Genomic DNA, 14,832 nt, shown 5'->3' on the forward strand with positions numbered 1-14,832 from the left:
CGGGAAGGTTGGATCATAAACAGGTAAAGGGAGAAATATCTTCTTCAGGCAGGGTGGCCAGTCAACAATGAGCCAGAAGGTGGCAGTGTCTACCGAGGCAGGGCTGTGGGCAGGGCCCTGGGGCTGAGACGTCCTTCACCCGCCCAAGCCAGTCACCAGGTGTGCAGCTCCCGATGGCCCCTTGCCACCCTCCAAGCCCGCTCAGCCTTCCTCCCTTGGCTGGGTCCCTGGCTTGGTCTGCATGTGACAAAGTGCCACGTCAAAGGCCTGTGTGCCCACTGGGGAGGCCCTGGCCTTTGAGATCTAAATGGAATCTTCCCCACCCCTCCCATCTCACACACATGCTAGGATGCCCCAGCATCCTCCTCACTGATGGTAGGGTTCTGGTGGGCTCATTTTCCAACCCCCTGAGCCGGGATCCTGCACTGCTCACCTCCTGAGCCCCTGCCTCTCACGTCCTGGTCCCGTGTCTTTCGTCTGCCGTGCGCCCCTCCTTCATTGGGCCTCGGTCTCTTAGCTGGGACTTCTCCTTGCAGGAGATGCAGCCTGGGGCAATAGAGGAGTATCTATAGCAGGGAAACAAAGAATTGAGAATGGAATATTACAGATCCCAGTTTTTAAAAGTCTTATGTTATCAAAATCCTAAGGACTTCTTTTCAGAAATAGAAAAATCCATCCTAGAATTCATATAGAATCTCGAGGGATTCTTCACAGCCAAATCTTGGAAAAGAAGACCACAGTTGGAGGCCTCACACTTTCAGAGTTCAAAACTTACTGCAAAGCTATAGTGATCAAAGCAGTGTGTTACTGTCAAATAGCCCTGGCTGGTGTGGCTCAGTGGATAGAGTGCTGGACTGTAAACCAAAGGGTTGCCAGTTCGATTCCCAGTCAGGGGCACATGCTTGGGTTGTGGGCCAGGTCTCCAGTAGGGGATGCTCCAGAGGCAACCACACATTGATGTGTCTCTCCTTCTCTTTCTCCCTCCCTTCCCCTCTCTCTGAAAAAAAATAAATAAAATCTTAAAAAAAAAAGAAGAAGAAGAAGAAGAAACCTAAAGTAACACCTGTTGGCAAGGACGTGGAGAAACTGGAACTCCTGTGCCTCGTTGGTGAGTGAACGTAAGTACAGACACCGTGGGACCCAGGGTGGCTGCCACGATGACCCTGCCAAGTGAAATAAGCCAGACCCGAAGGACAAATACTTTATGACTCCACCTGTACGAGGTGCCTGGTGAAGTCAAGTTCATAGATGTGGGAGGCAGAATGGTGGCTGCCAGGGGCTGGGGGAATGGAGAGTTATTGTTCCATGGGTACAGACTTTCCATGTGGGAGGATGAAAACCATTCAGGAGATGGTGATGCTGGTGGCACAACAGTGTGACTGTCCTTAATGCCACTGAGCAGCACCCCTAGACGTGGTTAGGATGGTCACTTGTGTTATGTGCCTTGTGCCACAACATGCTGGTGCCCCTGCCTCCCCTTCATTTCCTTCAACTTCTCTCCTCTTCTCAAACCCTCTGCAGTTGTTTGTTTCCTCCTGTGTTTAACCATCTCTCTTCGGCGATGCCCCTGGCACCTCCCCTTCCTCGGCCAAATGACTGACGGAGATGTTTTCCTAAGCAAAACTGTTCTCACGCTGCCAACTGCCTTGAAAACTCACCATCTGGTGCACACACCACTCTCCTGGGACACAGAGAAGTCCAAGTCCACCCCGGGGGCTCCCAGTTCCGCTCCACCAGCTGCCAGGCTGAGGGCAGACCTGGGGGCCGCAGGAGTGGATTTATCAGGGTCGAGGCCGCTTTGGGCAGCCTCTTGGCAGCCAGCCAGCAGCCCCTTCTGGCAACGTGCCATCTGTCAGAGCATCGTGGATGAGCAGGGCCTGGGGAGGAGACAGAACTAGGATGGCCCAGAGAGTGTGTGTGTGTGTGTGTGTGTGTGTGTGTTCAGATGCCCCTGGAGAGGTCTCAGGGGTGGGGGGCATGGTGAAAAGATTAGAGGAAAGACCCAAAGCTCTTATGGTGGGTGGATATCACAAGTTGAGCGGGAAACAGACAGCGTGTTCCAGGCATAGATGTGCAAAGCGGGAGCAGAGAGGGCACGGCGAGACATCTGCAGAGCAAAAACCTCTGCTTGATAAGCACTTGCCGTGTGCCAGGCACGGAACGCTGATAGCAGCCACAATTACTCTCGCTGCGTGCCAGGCGTCGTCTAGTAGGCACACAATGATACACTGCAGGCCGCGATGCAATCATAAATATCCTGCTAGCTACAGTTTATTTTATTTTATTTTATTTTATTTTATTGCAAAGGAAACAAAAATAGTCACGGGGATGTAAAGTACAGCACAGGAAATGTAGTCAATAATATTATAATAACAACAGGGTCAGATGGGTACTAGTTTTATTGGGGTGATCACTTTGTGATATAATATTGTACATCAACTGTAATTAAAAAATTAAAAAGTATTTTTAAAAAATGAAACAAGTTTATTCATGTGTATACCTAATGTATACATGGGAGAGACCCAGGGGAAAAATGCGTAACTCTTCTGCATTTAAAAAAATGTTTAAGGTGAAATTAATTGAAAATATATTCTATGTAGCCCAATAAGTGCAAAATATCATTTTAACATGCAGTCAATGCGAGAAATTATCAGTGAGATATTTTACATTCTCTTTCCGTATCGTCTTCAAAATCTGATGAGAATGCGCACTTCTTGGAGCTCCACTCACCTGGAGGAGACGCGTTTCAGCTGTGTCACGTGGCTCCTCTCCTGGACGGAGTGGTTTAGATGTGTTCATCCAATACATAAACCCTTTGACTGCATTAATTTATGGAGCCCCATAATGGTGCTTTTGCTATCCTCATTTTACAGACGAGCATGTTAAATCCTGAAAGAGAACAGCTGAGCTGGGATCCGAACCACCACGCTCAGGTAAGCGGGGATCCAGAACCAGGTCTCCTAGACTCTGTGAAGACCCTGTCTGCAAATACAGTCACATTCTGAGGCACTGGGCATTACACGTATGAATTTTGAGGGACACACTTCAGTCCCTAACACACAGGTTACATTTTTTTGTGATTACAGAAATAACCTATGTTCCCCATAGAAAATTGGGAAACTTCAGAAATGAAGAAACAAAGGTCAGAATCTCTGCAAAAGTTGTACTGATTGTTTTGTCGAAGGGCCTACAAAGGGTTAACAGTTACAGCTTAGATGTGGAAGGAAATTCTAAACAGAAGGCACTCAAAGGTGAATGAGCACCCTGGTCCAGAAGGCCAGTTGGTTGGAGTATCGTCACACTAGCCAAGGTTGAGGGTTCAGTCCCCAGTCAGGGTGCTTACAAGACTCAACCAATAAATGCGTAAATGAGTGGAACAACAAATCAATGTTCCTTTCTCTCCCCCTCCCCCATTCCCCTCTCTCTCTAAAAAATCAATCAATAAAATTTAAAAAAAAGACAGCCCTGGCTGGTGTGGCTAAGTGGCCTGCAAACCAAAGGGTCGCCGGTTCGATTCCCAGTCAGGGCACATGCCTGGGTTGCAGGCCAGGTCCCCAGTAGGAGACACGCAAGAGGCAACCACACATTGCTGTTTCTCTCACTCTTTGTCTCCCTTCCTTCCTCTCTGTCTAAAAATAAATAAAGAAAGAATCTTAAAAAAAAAAAAAAAAAGACACATGAGACCTGCCAGAACACCTTCCACAAAGAGCTGCAATGCTAACTAGGCTGAGTTGAAGTAATGGGGCAGGGAGTTATTTTTCTTACTCCACTCCCTTCCTACCTAACTGGATTTTCTACCTTGTCTTTAATGAGCGCATACGACTTTTTATAATGGGGGAAATAGACAACTGCTCTAGAATCCCGCCCGGGAGGACAATTGAAAGGAACATGGAGCTCAGTTCTCACCATGAAGATGAAAGAGCAGGCAGAGGGCGGGATACTGGTGGAGGCAACAACAGATGGGAGCCTGTCCGCGATGGGGTTTTGCCTTCAGACCAGCTACGAGGGCTGTGTGCCTGCGCGCATGCCACAGGCAAGGAGCCCACTCTCCCCTGGTCCCAGGCTGGCGGCAGCGTTTGTGAAGGAGCTCCTGGCTACTTGAAATTAAGGTCCCCAGACCTGGACTAATTATACCCTGGCTACTGATGAAGAGGGTGCTGAGTCATGGGCAGCGGTCCTTGCAAAATTACAGTGGAAAATGAGAGAGGGAAGGTTGGCGAGGGTCAAAAGGCCATTCCCGTTTTGGAAAGAGGAGAAAGCTGAGCCTTCCAGCCCTGGGCAGAGTGGGAATGAAGGGGTGATGTGGGCCACCCCAGGAATGGCAGGGGGTGGTTCCCGGGAACCAGCGTAGGCTCAACAGCCCCTGCTCCAGATCCCCTTCGCGACCCTCGTGACCCTGGTTTCTTGCTGTGGAGACGGAGAAACAGGGAGCAGATTCCAGTACATTGCGGTCCGAGGGGAGCAGATGGAATCATCTGAGCCCCCCCACCTCCCGATCAGTGGGTGGGTGTCCAGGTGAAGGCAGGTCTCCAGGTCTAAGACGGAATGCTCTGTCCTGGCCAGCATTTTTCATCAGGTGCTAGGGATCAGCCATACTGCCGAAGCCAGGAAAGGTAGACCTGCCCTTGTGGAGTGCGTAAGCCAGCATCACCTGTCCATTTATCAAGGACAGTTTGGTTTTGCTTTATGCAAATACAGCTGTTTCTTTGACCTCACTCAGGGAGATACAGCCCATGTATCAACAACTAACTGCCCGTTGGGCTGTAAATGATGGTTGCCTCCCAGGTGGGACATTTTTCTAACCTTGGAGTACAGGTGTAGTCCTAGTGCAGTGTGATTGGGTAACTGGTCCATGCAGGTGAGACCCCAAGTTGCTCCCGGAGGCTCAAATCCATCCCCCCATCCAGGTACCTCCTCTCTTCCTTGCATCCATATGCCTCAGGGAATGTTGACCCCTGCACCCCAGGAGTCACCCCGTTGGCCTAAGGGGGGAGGGGCTGTTCCCCTGGAGGGCACTTGGTTCAGAAAAGAGCACATACCCCTAAGGTGACCGATATTCTGGGGAGACAAAGGGGTGACTTCAGGACACGTTTTCTCCCTCCTAAAAGAAAGGCACATACTGTCCGTTAGAAATGTTTTTATCAGCAAGTAGCAGGCCGCCCCATGGCCCACACCCGGACAAGCAATGGTTTCAGAGTGGAGATATTTAGTGAGCTCAGTGCGAGAGCCTGGAGGTTGGTGGTTCCTGGCCTTGGTTTGGTGGCGCATTTTTAGCTTTTCTTGTCTGTAGGAGACACAGGCCAGGGAGCAGGGGGGCTGGGAACTGGAATGAACTCGGCTACAAACAGAAAGCAACGCTCCTAATGTCCGGGGCTCTGAGTGTCCGGGACAGCGCTGTCACCCTGGGACACAGGGAGAACCCCGCACCCAAGACCAACAACCCGAATGACACGTGAGCAATGTTGGTGGAGACAAAACTTCACAGAAAAGGAAAAAGTCACTGCCTTTAAGCAGATGAGAAAATGGTCAACGTCTCTCATAGTAAGAGCAATGAAAAGGAGACTAACACGGTAGTACTGCTTTGCACTTAGCAGATTGGCAAAACCGGAAATGTCTGACCACAGGTTCTGTTGGGAAGACGGTGGAGGAGCAGGCACGGTCGTGCTCCAGGGGAAGCAGGCACAGACCTTTTATGTCCTCACGGTGATGCCATATCAAGTGACATGAAGCCCAGTGGGGCTTCCTAGTAAATGCCAATGACTGTCTTCGCTGACTGAGCCAGATTCAGTGGGGTTTCTGTTACCTAGAACCAAATAACATCCTGCCCGCCCCACTCTCACCCCCAAAGCTCAGGAGTCAAGTGGTTCTGTCCAGAAGCCAGATGACAGAGTCTAACCAGATCATTTAGTGATGAGCCAGATCAAAACAGGTACAGGTCCAAAAGCTGAGGTCTTCGCTAACGGCAGAGGCTCTCCCGGAGAACTGGCCATGAGGGGCTGCGTCTGATCGAGGGGCAAAGTCCTGATTCAAAGTCCTGAATCCTGCGTCTGATTCAAAGTCCTGGTGGAAGAAGCTGCCTTGGTCTTGCTTGACCTGAGGTCCCAGTGCCTCTAGCTAGTTGGTGCATCTGATTGTCTTCCATGGAATTTGTTGCTCAGGGAGCACCTTGCAGGTTCCTGCGTATCCCCAAACTGTGCGGTGATTGCTGCATACCCCACTGTCAATGAGTAAATTGGCCCCCTGTTTGTCTTTTGAAAAATCCCCAGTGAAGGACCAGACAGGCCCAGTGGGATCCCAGAATCCCGTGATCCGCACACCCAACATTCCTCACCAATGACCTTCCTTGTCTGAGATGCGGTTAGACAGCTGGCTCCTGCTCTCTGGCAACACCATTTCAGGTACTGCATGTCCTCGCCCATGCCCTCTCTGCTGAACCCCAGGGCTGGGACACCTCCCAGACTGGTCACCGTCAGAGGAGTGGACGGCTGGCACTGGTCTACGGCAGCCCCACCCACGTGCAGGTCTGCGCCAACCCTGCCCAAGTTGTCTGCAGCAACAGCGAGGACTCCTGATTTCTGGAGTTGGCAACCAAGATCTGAAGGAGCTGGTTTGCTGCCTTCTAAGATGCAGGCAGGGCCAGGACAAAGGCGTAATCAGTGGAACCTCACCAGGGTTCTGTTGGCGGGGGGTACTCTGATCCCCCCATGCACAGCCTTACACCTACTAGGAGCAGTGAGAGGTGTGCAAGGGGGCCCGGCACCCTGGTAGTTGATAGTGTGGCAGCCAGAAGGAAGGTGTAAGGTGTGTGGCATCTTTGGCACAGGTACAACACGCAGAGGAGGTCCAAGCAGGCCGCTGTGCCTTGGGTGGTAGAATGGTCATATCTCCAAAGATGTGTGGTTGCTGGCCTCCTCCTTGACATCTGTCCAGCTGTCAAGGCCTCCGTCTGTGGGTCCAGCGTCCTTACAGACTCCTCTCAAGCTATGCATCCCGCGGGTCTCCTGCCATCTGCCTTGCACCCGCTCTGATTATCGCTGTCAGCCTGAGCATGTTCAGTTCGGGCGCTGCTGTGGATTTGCGGTCGCCTGCATGTTGTATCACGTGTGGATGTTGTGTCTACGGTGGAGAGAGGCCTCTCAGAGCAGAATCTGTCTTGTGTTGTTATGGAATCTCCTTCTTCACATGCCACCCCCACTGCCGCCGCCGGCAACGAGATGAAGCATTTCGTAATGGACAAAAATGCTTGTAAACGGGCGAGCGTTCCCAACACTCAGAGGTTGGCCTGCACTGTAAACAAGCGCTCTGTAGGTGAAAAGCTGAGTTTCCAAAGCCGAGGAATGTGTGCAGAGGAACTTCCTTATTTGTAAAATTCGCTGAGCGGACAAGGTCCGCCCGGAGAGAGCTGGGAGAACCACAGAGCACTGGGAAGCCCATTGCACAAACCTCACGGAACATATTGACCCAGGGAGACTTCACAGAGCTGATGAATAACGAAAACAACGGTTTCCAGACATTGCAGCTGTCTGCCTTAGCATATGCACATTCAAAGAAATTAGAGTCAGGAACATTTGCTTGGGCTTTTGGAAAAATCTAAAATAGTTTTTCCCCAAAGTCTTTACTATGAGATTCCTTGAAATGGCAAGCTGCGTAATTCAAATGATTTATTTGTGTGCTTGGCTTTTCAGAAAGGTGTTTTTGAAAGATAAAAAAGTAAAGGTGTAAATTCTGTGTCCAGGAAGACAAAGGTGCACAGTAGCTTCTGGCCACGAGGGAGCGCCATCTACCTAGTGCTGGGCTCTAAGGAGCCCACGAAGGGGACTGGGCTGTGCCCAGGTAGTGTGCTTCAGCCCGGGATCTGCAGCCCAGGTGCAGGGCTTGGCCTGGACGCCAGACCTCTTCTCTGGCTCAGGCAGCTCCCAAAGCGGTGTCCCTGTGGGGTGCAGAGGGCCAGGAGTGGTCAGGCTGGGGAGGAGACCGTGGTGAAATTACAGACTGAGAAGAATTGCTGTGTTGGCAGCTGTGCCCCGGAGCCAGGAGGGCGGTGGTGTCTGGGGCATGACCTCAGGGACTGTGGTGCTGGTCAGGGGGCTGGATGGAGCCCGGCTGGGCGTGGAGACCACAATAGAGCTGGGCGTGCACGGGGACCCTGGGAGCCTCTGCTGCCTGGCCAGCCCGTCGCCACCCTGGGACTGTGATGTGGCTCAAGCAAAGTTCCCATTTTTCAGCGCAGTCCCCTGTGGCCTGGCTTCAGTCTCCCTTCCTCCACAGTACCTTCTCTAAAAGTAGCTCTTCTCCAGCCCAGTGGGATGGCCTGCCTTTCCCACAAACGACTTGTTCTTTACTTCATCCATTCATTCATTCATTCACTTATTCCGACATGCACTACACACTTAGTGCCCATTGTAGCCAGGCACTATGAAGACACAAGGCATTCTGCCTTGCCCTAGCCGGGGGGTTTCAGTTGGTTGGAACATCATCTCGTGCACCAAAACTTTGTGGGTTCGATCCCCACCTAGGTTGCAGGTTTGATCCCTGGTCAACACGCATATGGGAAGCAACCAATGGATATTTTTCCTTCATGTCAATGTTTTTCTCTCCCCTACCCTAACCCCTCCCTCTCTTAAGATCAATAAACCTATCCTTGAGTGAGGATTTAAAAAAAGAAAGACTTCCATTCAAGATGGCAGAGTGGGCAGATGGCTGTCTTCTTCACACAACCACATCAAAATTACAGCTAGGTGTTAGTACAGAACAACCATCATTCAGAACTGTCAGAACCTGAGTTGAATGGAAGTCCGACAACTACGGAATTAAAGAAACCACATCCACCCAGACTGAGCCTGCAAGCTGGTGCCATATCTGAGACTCCGTCAATCTGGCGAACATTGTTTGACCTGCCTCAGAGATCCCCGGAGACTCCACCTCGCCCAACTTACCAGCCCACCCAAGCTGCTTTTCCATGTGAATGGCTGGTCTTGGCTCATCCTTCACAACTTCCTAAATCCTCTCACACAAGCAGCAGCTGGCTTCAGTGAGCCCCAGGCCCCACACTAGCAGCAGCCAGCTTTGCATCACAGCGTGGCTTTGCCTGGGAATCCCCAAGCCCAACACAAGTAGCAGCCATCTCAGATTGCTTTATAGATCAATCAAGGGTGGCCCTGGGCAAAACACAGGTGGGGGCTGACCTTGGCCTGCACCACCTGGGAAACCCCAGGGCCAGCGCACCAAGTAGACAGCTAGACCACGTTGGAGCACCACCACCCTGCCGCTGCACAGCTGGTCCTCCACGGAGGGCAGAGGTTGGTGGTTAGTGGTCACAGCCAGTCCTTGCAGCTGACTGGCCTGGGTAAATCCCTCCCATTGATCTGCCAACAGCAACCAAGCCTCAACTACAAGAGGGGAGTGTATTCAGCCCACACGAAGGGCACACCTCGAGTACCCAGCTTGGGTGATAGGGGAGGCTGTGCCACTGGACCCTACAGGACACCTACTGGATTAGGCTACACTACCAAGACAGGGAGTCAAAGCAGCTCTACCTAATACACAGAAACAAACGCAGGGAGGCTGTCAAAACAAAGAGACAAAGAAACATGGCCCGAGTGAAAGAACAGGTCAAAACTCCAGAAAAAGAGCTAAATGAAATGGAGGTAAGCAGCCTACCAGATGCAGACTTCAAAACAGTGTTTTTTAAAAAATTATTTTATTCTTGTTCAATTACAGTTAAAAACACTGGTTCTAAGGATGCTCAGGGAACTGAGTGATGACCTCAGCAGCACGAAAAAGATCCAGTCAGAAATGAAGCATACACTAACTGAAATAAAGAACAATTTACAGGGAAACAACAGTAGAGTGGATGAAGCGGAGAATCAAATCAATTATTTGGAACATAAGGAAGCAAAAAACCAGTCAGAAGAAGAAAAAAGAATCCAAAAGAAAGAGGATAGTATAAGCGGCCTCTGAGACAACTTTAAGAGGTCCAACATTTGTATCACACAGGTGCCTGAAGGAGAAGAAAAAGAGCAAGGAATTGGAATCTATTTGGAAAAATAATGAAAGATAACTTCCCTAATTTGGTGAAGGAAATAGACACACAAGTCCAGGAAGCACACAGAGTCCCAACAAGATGGATGCAAAGAGGCCCACGCCAAGTCACATCATAATTAAAATGCCAAAGGTTAAAGATAAAGAGAGAATCTTAAAAGCAACAAGAGAAAAGAGAGTTTCCTACAGGGGAGTTCCCGTAAGACCGTCAGCTGATTTCTTGAAAGAAACTTTGCAGGCTAGAAGGGATTGAAGGGATTTCTTGCCAATCCCTTCCTTTGAAGAGATTGGCAAGAAATATTCAAAGTCATGAGAAGCAGGGACCTTCAGCCAAGATTGCTCTTCCCAGCAAAGCTGTCACTTAGAATCGAAAGGCAGATAAAGAGCTTCCCAGACAAGAAAAAAACTAAAGGAGTTTGTCATCACCAAGCCATTATTATATGAAATGTTAAAGGGACTTATTTAAGAAAAATAAGGAGATCAAAACTATGAACAATAAAATGACAAAAAAAATAAAAATCTATCAACAATTGAATCTAAAAAACAAACTCAGCAGACAAGAAGAACAGGGACAGAATCATGGATACAGAGGGCGTTTTGATGGTTGCCAGTTGGGCGGGGCAAGGGAGAATGGGGGGGGGCAGGTGAGGGGATGAAGAAGCACAAACAGGTGGTTACAGAACAGCCACGGGGACGTAAAGTACAGGACAGGACAGGGAGCAGCCAGGGAACTTATATGCATGACCCATTGATGTGAACGGGGTGGGTGGGGGAATGCCTGAGGGAGTAGTGGGGGCTGGGAGGAGGTGGCAAAGGGGGAAAAATCACCACAACTGTAATAGCATAATTAATAAAATATAATTTAAAAAAAAGACATTGTGCCTTTAGGAACACTACACTCTTATGCTTCTGTGTCCTTACTTATGCTTCCCTCCCCACCCTCCTCTGCTGTCCAGACCTTCCCATCCCCCAGGGCCCTCTCCAAGCCTCTCCAGCTCTAGGAAGTCTCTTCCGATTATTCCCCGGTAAGAAGAGACACCTCGTCTGCGTCAGCCCCTGTTCTATTGTAAGTGGGTAACGCAAGTAGGGGCTGAGTCAAGAGTTGCTGACAGGAATGAATGAGGTGTTCTTGTCTGTGTCTGACTTCACAACCTGAACGCTTTAAACTTTCACTTGGCAAGTCCCCCAGTGCTGCCTGTGGCATCTCTCCCACGGCGCGGGCGTGTTTATGACCAGTGGACTGGGGCATGGTGGTTGGGTCACGCAGGGCTCTTGAGTTGCAAGGGACAGAGAGGAATTTATTGGCTCACTGGACCGCACCCCTAGGGGATGGGCAGGAAGGGCTGAGCCTGCCTTGGGGGTGTGAGGACACTCCTCCACTCAGCATGTGTTCACCCCCTGCTTCTGCAGATAGGCTTCCTCCACCCAGAAAACTTCTGTCAGCTGCTCCACATTCCCTCCTTCGAGCTCAACAATCCAACATGACTAGGGTTTTCCTCTGCAGTTCTAACTTTTAAAATTTTATTTATTGATTTGAGAGAGAGAGGAAGGGAGAAACACTGATGTGTTGTTCCACTTATTGATGCAGTCATTGGTTGATTCTTGTCTGTGCCCTGACCGGGCATCAAACCCACAGTCTTGGCGTAGGGGAACGGTGCTCCAACCAACTGTCCAGCTCCAATGTTTAAATCCTGGTGAAACTCTGGAAGGCATGTTTTTCTGGATGACATGCTGTTCCCTTGGACCAATCACTGTGGCCCGGGGCTGTGACGTAGGATGATTGGCAGCCCCGACTTGAATAGCAGTGTTAGACTAGAGAGGGAGCAACTGATTCTCAAAACATGGGTCAGAGAAACTGACATGGCCCCTGGGAAGAGCTGGGGCCCCACCCTGACATATACCCACAATAGACATAGTACTTACGTGTTCACGTTTTTTCCGTTATTGGGGACAGGGACCGAACCTGCCCGTAGTGCCTCTGCGGACAACAAGAACTTGATAACTATTGGCCGATTTACAGAAAATGATTTTGGTGGTTGTTGTAATTGTTTGCCTGGCAGAAACCCCTGGTGGACTGCCCCTACACTTGGACAGATGGACAGTGAGCCTACAACTGTCCATCTTGGGTGGCATCACATGGCTTGTCTCGGGGGTGGAACTAGAGAGAACGCTGGTGGCCATACTATCGCCCGGCTTTCCTTCTGAGAAAACCCTCCGAGCCCTGCAGTGTGAGTTAACACTGGCTTTTTCTCTCGAATGGAAAATGCCTCGAAGACTGGTGTTTCTATTTGTGTTTCTGTGTTTATTTTGGTAGAAAGCAAACCGGGCAACTTTGTAAAATGACATCTTCCTTGGACGGTCTCCGGCACGTGGCCCTTTCCACAGATGAGACATTCCTCTCAGAAGAGCTCAGAGGAGCCCTGTTAGGTAATGTGATCGTGCTGCTTTCTTTGATGAGGAAACTGAGGCCCGGCCGCTGGTCGAGGCCCCAAGGGTACAGAGCTGTGGAAAGTGGGGAGGAGGGTGGCGAGATGTGCCTAGGTTGGGAGCCATGTTCCAGAGGCTTCGAATACGCCAAGTCATTCCATCTGCACAGTCATCCGTTGAGGTCAGAATCAGACGACAGGCTTGGTGAAATGCACACACTTTGTCCAAGGTCAAAGACACAGGGAGGGATGGGCTGGTTGAGTCCAAAGCCCATACCGTTTTACTTCCTTATGCCCTGTGACCTTGCACAGGTCACCTTACCTCCACCTGCCTCTGTTTCCTAATCTGTAAAGTGGGGACAACAACAGTACTTGCCTCCTAGGTTTGGTGTGAGGGTTAAATGAAATGACACCCGTGTGTGGCGAGAGCTCCAAAGGTGGATGTTGTGGTGGTGGAGGTTGTTACAATACCACAGGACCTCCCTCAGGGTCATGAGGCGGGCCACTCCCTGGTGCAGGGGAACCAGATCTCGTGGGAGCCCCATCCAGGCCCAGGTGCTCCTGAGGCCCCACTGCAGGTGCCTGGGAAAGTTTGCAAGGGGAATAAAGGGAACAAAGGCTCCAGGTGCTCAGTTGGCGCTTTGTCTGGCTGAAGGCCCTGTTTCCTGGTTTCCTGCTCAATCAGGTTGCTCTTGGCTGGCTGGGCTGGCGGAGCTGGCCCCTCCTCCCTATCCCTATGGCTGAGGGGGGAGGGCTGGGCTGGGGATGCAGGACAGGGCCTGGCTGCCCAGTGCCCTTTCTTTCTGGAGCCCAGCCTGGGGGTCTCAGTGAGTGAAGGAAGTCATGGGGCACTGGGTCCCCTTCCAGCCTTGGAGCCTCAGAAAAAATCCCTCCCAGCCTCCTCTGACTGGGTAGCCTTGGGGATGAAGACCTGGGCTTGACCACCAGCAGCAGCAGGGTGGCCGTAGCCAAGCTGCCCTTCTCTCCACGTCCCGGTCTTCCTAGGGTGTAGCTCAGACAGCTGGGCTGGGTCATAGATAAAGCTCCTGTGGGCCCTAACATTTTTCTGGGGCGCCCAGTGCCACCTGTGGGAGGTGGCACAGCAAACCCTAACCCCGTGGAGGGTTATCTCAGTACAACACAGACTAAATCATGTGGCACCTCGGCTTAGACCCGCCCCAAGCTCTGGCCCGCCGCCCCCGCCGCCGCCCTCTCCTGCTGCCGCTTGCTCTTGGAGTTTCCTTGAACAGGAGCATGTTCCGGCCTCGGGGCTTCTGCACTTGTCTCCCTGCCCTAGAACACTGTGTGCCCAGGTGTTGGCATGGGCTGTCCCTGTCGCTCAGGTCTTGGTGCCTAGGAGTGACCTCCTCAGAGAAGTCTTGTCCAGTCCCCTGTAAGCTAGCCCCTGCCTGGTCCCTCTCCATCAAACTCATCCTGCTTCATTTCACGCCGGGCACGTGCCTGTCTCTGAAAGGATCTTGTTTCTACTGTGTCACCCTTTTAAAAAAAAATTATTTTTTTTAGTTGATTTTTTGTTGTTGTTCCACTGATCGATGCATTCATCGGTTGCCTCTTGTAGGCGCCCTGACTGGGAATCAAACCCACAACCTTGGTGTATCAGGACAACGCTCTCACCCACAGACCACCCAGCCGGGGCCAGTTGTTTGTCTCCCTTTTCATTGTCTGTCTGTCCACCGACATCCAAGCTCTGTGAGAAAGGGCCTTGTCTGTCTTTCCTTCCACTGCCTCCCTAGCCCCAGAGCAGTGCCTGGCGCTCAGGGGCTCTCAGTACACACCACCCCCTTCCAGGAAGTCACACGTAAGTCAGCAGCCGTGTGAAGCCTCCCTGAGCTGGGCAGTGAACCAGGGATGTGATGAGGCAGCATTCCTGGAGTGAAAACACTTTAGATTTCCAACACACTTTCACATTCGGGCTTCACTGCCACCTCACGCTGACCTACCTGTACGACCGGTAGGGCAAGATCAGAAGCTCCGTTTTATGGATGAGAAAACTGAGGTGCCCAGAGGCTGAAAGCAGCTGTCTAAAGCCCTGTGTGTCAGAAGCGCAGTCTCAGAAGCCCCTCCCAAGGCTCCGAGCCAGACGTGGGAAGGCCTTCAAAGTGAAAATCCACATTTCCAACCCATTTGTCCCTTGGGTGGTGTGAGCGACAGACACACATTCAAAATTGCTGCATCGGGGGGCAGTATCCTCATCTCTGAGGCTCTCTCCTGCTCTGAGTTTTTCTAGGATTCTGTGATATGTGTCACCTTTAAGTCTCACCGAGGAGAATGCTGTGTTCCTTGCTCTCTTCCACAGCTGAGCCATCTCAACGTCTTCCCTCTCCTGCTGCTGCGGACCCCAGCC

At 51.1% G+C, this 14,832-nt stretch overlaps 1 long non-coding RNA gene across 1 annotated transcript; it reads left to right on the forward strand.

Moving 5' to 3' along the window:
* The first annotated feature begins 1,050 nt into the window (after positions 1-1,050).
* Positions 1,051-12,407, forward strand: LOC123479855 (uncharacterized). Its single transcript, XR_006655632.2, has 3 exons — positions 1,051-1,118; positions 2,874-2,933; positions 12,356-12,407. It is a non-coding gene; the product is annotated as an uncharacterized lncRNA (long non-coding RNA).
* Positions 12,408-14,832: the final 2,425 nt, after the last annotated feature.

This window comes from Desmodus rotundus, chromosome 10, assembly GCF_022682495.2.
Source record: "Desmodus rotundus isolate HL8 chromosome 10, HLdesRot8A.1, whole genome shotgun sequence".
Classification (NCBI taxonomy): Eukaryota; Metazoa; Chordata; class Mammalia; order Chiroptera; family Phyllostomidae; genus Desmodus; species Desmodus rotundus.